Below are 10,656 nucleotides of genomic sequence, written 5' to 3'. Positions count from 1 at the left end.
CATAGAAACTTTCCCAGCAGTTCTCAACCAAAAATACTTACATACATACATACAAAGTCTCTTTCGAAATTATATATTAGATATATAAGACATATATTGTACGTCAAATGATATCAGCTTTTTCAAAACGTTTTTATGCATATTTATTTATTTATATAATTTTAGCTAATTATGGGCGTCTGTATTAGGGTCATCTATCTAGCCTCAATTATATTTTAATGTACAGAGATCAGTCAACCCTTCTATAACGCGTTGGATCCGTTAAGTAAAAAGGATAAAGAAAATGAATGAAATGAAGAAGAAAACATGATTCAGGATATAACGCCATTTCACATTATTTGCTTTAATTTTGTTTTCATATCTTAATGGATGCAGCACGTTATATGTAGGAGGGTTGACCGTATAAGGTTGAAACCGTCTCCGGACATTTCATCGCATGACCATTTCATTTCTGTGGCTTTTATTGCGGGGACAACTCGCTGACAGACTTCGTGCAAATATTTTATTAATTATTAATATCTATAATCTTTGATCTTTTTTTTTTTTGTTGATTTCACTTTTTGGAATGTATGATTTTTTGAATTATATGTATATAATTCTATTAAATAAAATTAATTGAAAACTTTCTAGCTTTCTTTTATCAATAAAATTTTTAATTTTTATTGCCATATAATATAATTAAAAAAATGTTGTATGAAATCTGTCAGCGTGTTTACCCACGCTGAAATGTCATAGAATTGTTGAAACTGTTCAAGTCTGGAATTCAGGACCGCTTTGATAGTTTCAAATGTTTTTAAAACTCTATTTTTTGTAGAACGATTGTAATCATTTTTTTGATAATTTTTCCACGGTTGTAAAATATTTTATAATATGTGATAAATTAATCAATTGTACGTGTATTATATTTTATTAATTAATTATATTGAATTGGTCTTTAATTGAAGGCTTTGATTTATGCCTTCAAAATTTTATTGATAACCAGATGACACTTACATAGTTTTTTTTTATTAGCGTTTCGTTTATGGCCATGTATGCAATCTACCTGACCCTCGTTTAAATTTAATTGGGGATCACGGAGGTCACAAAAGTTTGGGAATCGATACGTCCTAAAGTCTCCAAACTTAAATTACATCTCGGGGCAGTAGACCTTTTTTTGGCGACAAGGTTCCGTTGTAATTGTCCGAAATCCGATATTCTCAAACACGCATATTTTAACGTTATTGCGGACTGTCGCAGAAAGGTTGTCGACCGCCGTCTCTTATTTTACTGTGGGTTTCCGCAGTCTTTAGGTGGCTTCGGTCGCACTTGTTTTAACTTGTGTGCTCACCATCATTTATGCAATTCCCAGTTGTATGAGTACATAATAATGTGCATAGCATTCAACACCTCTCCGCTACATTTTTTGAGGTGTTCGACTTCATTCAAATTCGTTGCAGTTCTACTGCATATGGAACACTCTTTGTTCTTTTGAATTTCATCATGCTCTTCTATCTCTCTCTATCTGGAAATCGCTTTTGTGTATAGTTTGTGGCGTCGGTGATTTGCAATCGATTTCTCAACGTTTTTCTAAATATTTATTTTTTTTTATTGACATTAAGTTTATCAGGAATGATGCATTCGTGCCCGTACTAAAATATGTAAATGAAAAATTTTTGCCACAATTTATCGATTGAAGTATTATTTCCGTGGGAAATTTTTTTTTGTGATTTAACTAAAGCAAATAAAAATTTGAAAAACTCTGATTCTGTCTATGAGTTGCATAATTTATAAACTTCTCTAATAAAAACAAGCAATGAATATAATATAAACTTGCACTAGTGGCGCGTCTTAGGGCGGTTTCAGACTAGCGTTTTTTTCTGCGCGTATACGGTCGTTTTGGAATACGCGCTTACACGCGCGCTACTTTTCGCGCTTCAAAAAACCGGACGCGCGTACACGGGCTTATTCCGGCGTTTTCGCTCGAATCGGTAGTGGTGATTTAGTATCAACATGGATAATACGAGCTTATAAGCGTGTCTACGCTCGTACGAGTTGCGCGTATGGAAAACGACGCGCCTATACCCGCCTACATGCACTTCAAAAAACGAGATTATACGCGCGTATAAAACGCTAGTCTGAAACCGCCCTTATGGAGACGATAGATTTTGTATTCGAAAAAAATGAACGACGTCTAAATGAAACAGATGTTCCAATATTTCTATCGTACATATTTCATAAATATAAATCACCGCACGTGTATTACGAATTTTACATCACCTCGGTAATATATGTATCATAAGTTTTTATAATCTGTCCGCTTTATTTCATTTCCCGATATATTTGCAATCAACAGAAATCCTCCTTGCATTTTTCCGTGTAATCCCTAAGAATTTCAAATACATACATACATATAAGTTCATGCATTCAGAACAATTTTTGGACTGAAAATGAGAGTTTGGGAGTAATTAAAAACAGCTGGCAATAAAATTTAGCTCTTCTATAAAAATAGTTTTTTAATTTAAAATCTATTTATTACAAAATCGGAAAATTTTAATTGTTTTATAGCCAAGGCCTTTGGAATAGAAATTTATAGTTTGTCCTTTTTAGCGTATGACATAAATGGATGTAATTTTGCCTAGTTAGAACTAGTAATCTAGTACGTAGTGTTTTTAACATCCGCATCTTCATGAATATCTTTTTTACGATATTTTACTACTGAAATATAACAATACAACATAAATTACGTACACACTATTCTTTAGTGTCATTGCTTTTTGCATCACGTTGAATTGCGAATGTCATAAAATAGCTCGTGTCAGTTCCATTATGCATAACACACATATGTATGTACATACTTCAAAAATCACCTAATATAATATAATCTCAGCAGACACGCGCCCTGCACAAACCATGCAAATACGTACACATGTATGTAAATGCACCCACAAAAGAACAAAGTTGCACGTCGCGCACGTGCGTCGTTTTCCCGCCCTATACCGGGTTAAAGTTCGCACTACACCCGTCCCTCTCCACACACTCGGCACTTCGACCAGTGCGAGTGCGACAGCAGAACACCGTAGTCGACTCGGCGACTCCGCGATTTCGACAAAGTGTCAAAACGGTCTCAAGTACGACATAAGAATTTGACGATAGACAGACAGACAGCTGTGCAAAACGCCAATATTACATACCTACCTAATCGTTACATAATAATCGCGATTGTGCACACACACACACACACGCTCCACGTGGGCATACGTGTATGTAATCGTCGTGTTTGTGTGTGTGTGTGTGTGTGTGTGTGTGTTCGTAGTTCGTTGACTTCCTTGTGCGGGTCACTGTCCGCGCCCAAACTAAACACTCGCCAACTACGTCACGCTGGATTCGCCACTACTGAAATATACACGCCCGTTTGACAGCACACATTCACCTCTGTGTGAAGTCGATTCGCGAATATATATACATACATATATGTATGCATATATGTGTGTGTGTGTACAGACGTCGGTCGACGAAGAAGATGTCCGCTTTGATGTATGGCTCAATTTGCGCGCTGATTTTTATGGGCAATTCGTCGTCGGTTGTGTGTGCGATTTTAGGCAACGAGCAGACGGGTGATTCAACCGATCTAATGTTGAAGTTTGTTCTAGTATAAATATTTAGGTTTTGAAGTGTGCGCGCGGTGGACAGGTGTGCTAGAGGTTAATTTGTCGTTTTTACTTCAATTTTTTTTTTGGTGTGTGAAAGGAAAGGTGTGATTGATTTTTTTATGGTTTTGTTTATGTATTGTTAGTGGAGTTTATTGAATTTGATGATGTGTGTGTTGCTGTTAATTGAAAGTATTACGTGCGATTAATAGTCGGTTGTCAGTCTCTATGGATCTATTTCTCTATGGAGTTTTGGGATAGTATGAATCTATTTTTTTGCTTTCTGTTGTTTTCTTATGTACATACATACATAGATCACTGTGTCGCTCTTTCTGTTTTGATGCATTGGTCTAAAACAGTGAATCTGCTTGTTTTTGTCGCACAGCCTTACTTACGTGTGCGCGAGCAGGATACAAGGGGACTCTTGTATCCTGCTCGCGCACATGTAAAGTCTGTGCGATAAAAATATGCAGATTTTCACCATTGGTCCAAAACTATAAATACTTTTTTTAATTGAGTCGGTTGTAAAGAATCTTTAGATCATTTTTTTTTTCTTATGTAGACCATCGTGTTGCATTGGGCTCTTCCTATAATGTCACAAACAGTGGTGTGCTATGAAAATATACTGTATTTTTGTCGCACAGCTTTACTTACGTGTGCGCGAGTGGGATACAAGGGGGCTAGGTGACATCATACTGAGTCACCTTTTATCCTGCTCGCGCACACGTAAGTAAGACTGTGCGATAAAAATATGGAGATTTTCACCACTGGTCCAAAACTATAAATATATTTTTTTTAAATAATAAATAAATTATAGTTTTGTTGAGGCATTTTTTTTTTCGATTTATGTAGGTGTGTATTTTGGAAAGATTTTAAGATAAATACTGTCAACCTCCCGCCCCCCTCCACTACTGTAATACGGTAGATTGGTTCAATATAAAAATGTAAGATTTGTATGAAAAGAAAATACATTTTAACGTATTTTCATGTGTCACATTTTCTTTCCATTTTTTTTCACTAAATCAATCTACCATAATGTGGGGGATAAAGGAGGTAGTGCTAGCGCGATAATGCATTTTAATAAATAATAAATTCGTATGGAATATTCTAAATTAAATAAAATAAAGTGTTTCATTATTTAATAGCAATGCTCGATTTTTCTGAAAAACTATAATTTTTTTTTCAATGTTTAGTAAACTTACCATAAAAAGGTATATCTAAGCACTCCTCCATTATATTCAAGTACGAAATTGTACAATATTCCATAAAAAATCATTGAATACCTTTTTTTCACTTGTTCTAAATGCATTGTACTAAGTACAAAGTAAATACATACATAGTACTGCATCTAAGTACAAAGTAAAATACATACATAGTACATATGTAGATCGTAATTTTCGAAACTTAAAAAGTGTGTACGTGTTTTATCTATGTATAATATTTATATACATATGTATGTACATATATACATATTACTCATGGTGACAAATTGTTGATAATATAAAATTCATAAGTTACGCAATGCAATAATCTGTCTTGTCTTCGGTTTTTAAATTTATTTATTTATTAAGACTTCATAGTATGTATATTCTTTAAAATTTCAAGTTTTTCGATTTCACAAAGTTTTGGAGCACCTACATATGTAATTTGTGAATATGTAAACTTCCGTTTCCTTCACACGAAAGATTTGCTTGATTTTATTTGCGTTTTAATATTAATATAATCTAGACGCTTATGAATAACGTTGATTTATATACATATGTACATTGTACATAGTGTACAGTTGTGTAATTGAGGCCGCCGCAGAACAGCATTGCGGGGGTGCTTTGAATCCAAAGGGGCTTTGAAAGAACTTTAGATTGAGCTTGATTTTTAAAGCGAGTAGACGACGGAGGAAGGTTTATTTACTCCATTTCATGCATTTTTAATTTTTTTTTGCATTTATGATTTGCCAACTGGTTCTACACAATAATGATTCTTTTACAAACTTAAAGTTACATTAGTTGTTATGTTTTTTAAGACTCTTTCAACTGCTGTACTTATACGTATGTAGACTTCATTCAATTAGTTTTCTTTGTGATGGAAATTTATATACTGATTTTAACGATGATAAATGCTATGGAAACGTTTCGGTTTTAAATAAGCGGTTAACCGCTCAAGTGCCCACCGACAATTTTTCATCAACTATTTATTTCAAAAAATTTTAATTATTTATCTACTATTTTTACTTTTTTTTTAATCATTATCTACAAACACAATCTAATTGTTCTCTTTCGTTTATCGGTCACGAAACCGGGGCTCAAAGTAAACATGTCGATATCGGCCGTCTGTTGATTGATATTTTTTTCTAATCTGATATGCCATATCTACACTTTCTTCACGTGTGGTCAAATAGCAGCCAAGATAAATTAGCGTGTCATTGTGTCACTTAAGTCTTAACGCTATTGAACCGTTGAATACGTAGTCTCATTAACATTTTTTAATGAGTTATATTTAGGTGTAGTTGTTTGCACAATTATGCGCTAGTTGAAAAGTGCTATATGCGTGTGAGTGTAAGTACTAATTTCTAGATAATTGATCGTATTAGTTGAAGAATAGAGTGCTAAGTAAAGAATGGTTAGCTTGCGCCAAGTCTCGAGTGCTAATTGAAAAATATATATCCTCGTATTTGTTATCCATACAAAAACACGTATAAATTCATTTCAGCGTTTAATTTTCTTAACTTTGTAAAGTTGAACAAAATATATAATATATAATTTATTACTTTGAATTTGGATTACACTGTATGCTTGCATGAAAATATTCAACTGCAATATTTTGACCGGTCTGGATCAGATACGGTTCGTATTATTTCTGTATCTGATTTTTTTTATGTTTTCACATTGCAAGAGCGTCATTTTTCATTTTTATTTATTGTTATAATACATATACATATATATGTAGATATAAATTTTAACTTCTCTTATCTGTAAACTTCGGAATATATTCATTAATTTAATTTATTTATTCTATTCAGAGCAAATGACAGCACATTGCAACATAGTTTTGTAATTTCATCTGAATTGTTTGGGTTCGTTTCCCTGCCATAATCTTGAATTTGTCAGTGATTCATGATTGGCCGTTTTTTTTTTTGGGTTCTAAAATACCTTACTGCTGACAAAATAGTCGTATGTTCTTTCGTTTCTGATCCTTCTAGAAGTCTGCAGAAATAATACTCAAATAGGCACACGCTCGCTAGTTTGCGATGAAAATTGAATTTCATAAAATACAATTCAATAATAACAAATGATCCTAACGTTACGAGTATTCCTAGTGTAAATGACCCATGAGATATCACTACATACATACATACGTACCGTACATTTTCATTTGATTCAAGGTCATTCAAGGCCGTCTAATGAGAGTCAGCACGCCTCGAATGACGTCATCCGATTCATTTTTTTCCTCGCTTCTGAATGCGCTTGAATGAAACGCTGCAGTAGTTCTCTCGATATTAATTGCCTCGAGTCGAGTCTCGATTGTGTAAGTCTCGATTAAGTTTGTAAAGGTTCGGGCTCAAGTCGCCACGATGCGATATAGTCTAATGAACGAATGCTTTTTATTATTTATGCAAGTATGTATGTATGTTGTATGTGTGTGATGCACCGGTGCGCGCGAATGCAGAGTCCGTGCGCGCGCAGCATCCGCGAATCTCGAACCGGGAAGTAGCAATGTCCGAGGAGTGTGTTACTTGCTGCTTGCTTGCTTGCTTGCCTGCTTGCTGGCAGCCCCGGAAGCAGATGCTGGCGAACAGCTGAGCAGCTGGGTCACTGCACCCCGTTGACCTTTTGTTGCTAGTGCACGAGCGCGTGCGCGCGCGACACGCACAGGCGAGCGCGAGCGCGATTCTGCCGCAGCAGTCAACGGGTCAGCGCGTGAAATGTGTGGAGTTTGAATATTTTTGAGTTTCGCGCTTATGAAATTGTATGAGATCTTTTTTTTTTTTTTAGATGCGTGCAAAGTTCGTTGATTTGTGAACGTTTTTCTTTAATGAGTTTCGAACACAACTCTTTATATATTAAAAATAGTCTTAAATTAAAAGCACTTTAAAATTTTCATATACATAAGCTAGATAAGATAAGAACCCAAATATTTTAATAATTACAAAGTTAGGAATAGAGATATACACAGGGCCGCCGAGAGGAATCCCGCGCCCTGGGAAAAATAATTCCGGGCCCAATTACAAATTTTTACAAAAAATCTTATAGATGTATTTTATAGCCGAATTTATTCAGACGAATTATGAATAAATGGTTTCCTTTCAGACTTCATCTAGAAGTACATATATAGAATCCGTATATGTACGTACTTCTAGATGAAATCCTTAAGAGGGCTGGATCCCAGCGCCTTATCCATACAAACGTATTAGACTTCTCCCTTCCTCAATTATGGCACTAGAGAAAGTATTTTTTAATATACTATTTATATCCACCATAGGCATGTTTCTATTTTTTATTTTTTTGTTTAATCAAAAAATTAAATAAATCAAAAATCCAAAAATCAAATAAAAAAAATAAAAAAAAATAGAAACATGCCTATGGTGGATATCCATAGCATATTAAAAAATAGTTTAATTGTTGAAATACCTACCCTCTATTTGTCACAACTATGTATTATACATTTATACGTATGTATATGTAAAAGTTTGGCCGTACGTGTCGATTTAGGGCAACTTGTTATGGCAATATGGTAAAAATTAAATTAAAAAATAGTTTGTAGTGTATTTTTTAGCGGAATCAAATTTCATGAAAAATGAAATATACTAGTGGTTTTACCCGGCTTTCAATTATAATATACTTAAATTTTCAATTATAATATACTAGTGGTTTTACCCGGCTTCGCTCGGTATTTGTAATATAAACCGCTTAAACATGGCTAATCTAATAGTAAATATTTGATTAAATTTATTTGAATGGTTTTTATTTTATTTAAATTTATTTGAATATTCATTTGTTTTTTTATTAAATTGAATGTCACAGATTCTCCGAACCAAATATACATACATGCATACAAAGTCTCTTTCGAAATTATATATTAGATGTATGTATGTACATGTAATACAATATAGTTTTGTAATATATATTTGCTTAAAAATCAACATTTTATAAAATTGTACGATGTTTACCCAATAAAAGTAGAATTATTTGTCAAGCGATGGTAATGTATGTACCTACTACATATTTACGTGCATAATGTAAATGAAAAAAACGACAATTTCTAAATTTTAAATTTTAGTATATCATCTCTGTTAACTCCAAAATATGTACATACATACAATGTATTTATGTATATTAAAAATTGAATTAAACATAAACTTTTAGATATGCACCTATGTACATACCATCTAAAACACAGACTTGTAATCAGTAACTTTAGGTACACTTTGGGGTCCGATTTGTTGTTTCAAAGGGTACATTCAAGTGTATGAAACGCAAGCTTATTTAAAATTTAATTTGTCGTATTTGATAAGGTTGTTTATGTTATCATTTAAACAATAATAACAGGGACGTTTTTTAATAAAAGGTCTTTGTAAATGAAATTTACAAGTTGTCTTTAAAAATTTTATAATCAAATTGCTTCGAGTATTCTGATAATTGTTTAAATTCTTAGTTGAGAAGAGTGGTTGATTGCCCTTTTTGCTTCGAAAGAGGTCTATATTATTTTTTTTACTAAGAATAACGCCATTTTATTTTAAAGTTTTTAGCGAATATACTTAAGTACATATTTTTGACAACGTTCATTTCAATTTAATTATAATAATTAAATGAAAAATAATTATTTTTGACACCAAATCTAATTTTTATGATTCACGTTCGCTCTGAGTATTCAAATATTCATATTCAACATGAATTATGTATGTATCTGAATTTTATCTGAGCACTTGGTAAATTAACTTCCCACGGGTTGGAATATTTCGGATTGATAATGACTTTTATACATCTACGTTCATCAGTAGAATTCGTCGGCTTTTCTTCATAAGCATTATCATCCTCGTTTGTTCCGAAAACATTAATTTCTCTTATCTATGAATATGTATATACATATGCAGGTATATTGACAAAAAAAACCGCTCATAATCCGTACAATTATTACAAGTAAACTCGGCACATATTTTGTCTCTATTTTTGCTATTAATTTTCATATCGACTCGAATATTATCTCCGGAAATCTTTTTCATCTTTCACGAGACATTTTTCCACGAATAGACAATGCACTGTCTTCAAATTACGAGACGATGCCTATATCTTGTGGGTACAATGCTGTGCAATGAATCTCGCCGCACAAAGTTCATTGTAATCCGAGGAGGCTACCGTACAACCAAAGTTCGGGATATAATATTACACCATCAGGTGTGTCATCGGCGCGTTATTCGTGTTGGTTTTATTTTAACTACCCGGTACAATAACCTGCCAATTTATTTTCGGTCAGTGGCTACTCTCGCATCATCATATTATAATTATTGTCACCACATGACATGCTAGACCACGTGTTCGCCATTCCTCACGTACCCTACACTGACAGTGTTTTTCCGCTGTCCGCAATTGTTATGCGAACTTCTACGAAGTGAACTTTCACCTATAGTGTCATCACTGTCCACACAGTTCATACCACCATAATTGGTCTCGGATTTTAGACTAGCAACAATACCATATCGATCAGTTCTGCCCATTGTTGGAAGCGATGTTTCAAAACTGACTCGTAAAATCACACTCAAAAAAGCATAAAATTTCCACGTACCCTGTGTCAAGTTTTTAACGGGCTTTTCTAAATGTGAACTCATCGCATTTATAATTATGAAAATTACTTTTGTATTCATTTTAACGTTCCTTTGTTGTGTGGAGTTGAACTATAAAAAGATGACCCAACGGAGTAAATTGCACACACTCTCAGTAAAATTTTAAAGTAGTAAAAAACCAGTAATTTTCAAGTTTAATACATCATTAACTTCTGTTCAAAATTTTTTTTTTATTTTGTTTGTTTTTGAAAAATG

Source organism: Arctopsyche grandis, chromosome 4, assembly GCF_051622035.1.
Source record: "Arctopsyche grandis isolate Sample6627 chromosome 4, ASM5162203v2, whole genome shotgun sequence".
NCBI lineage: Eukaryota > Metazoa > Arthropoda > Insecta > Trichoptera > Hydropsychidae > Arctopsyche > Arctopsyche grandis.
The sequence above is the reverse complement of the archived record's forward strand: the minus strand, read 5'-3'. Positions refer to the sequence as shown.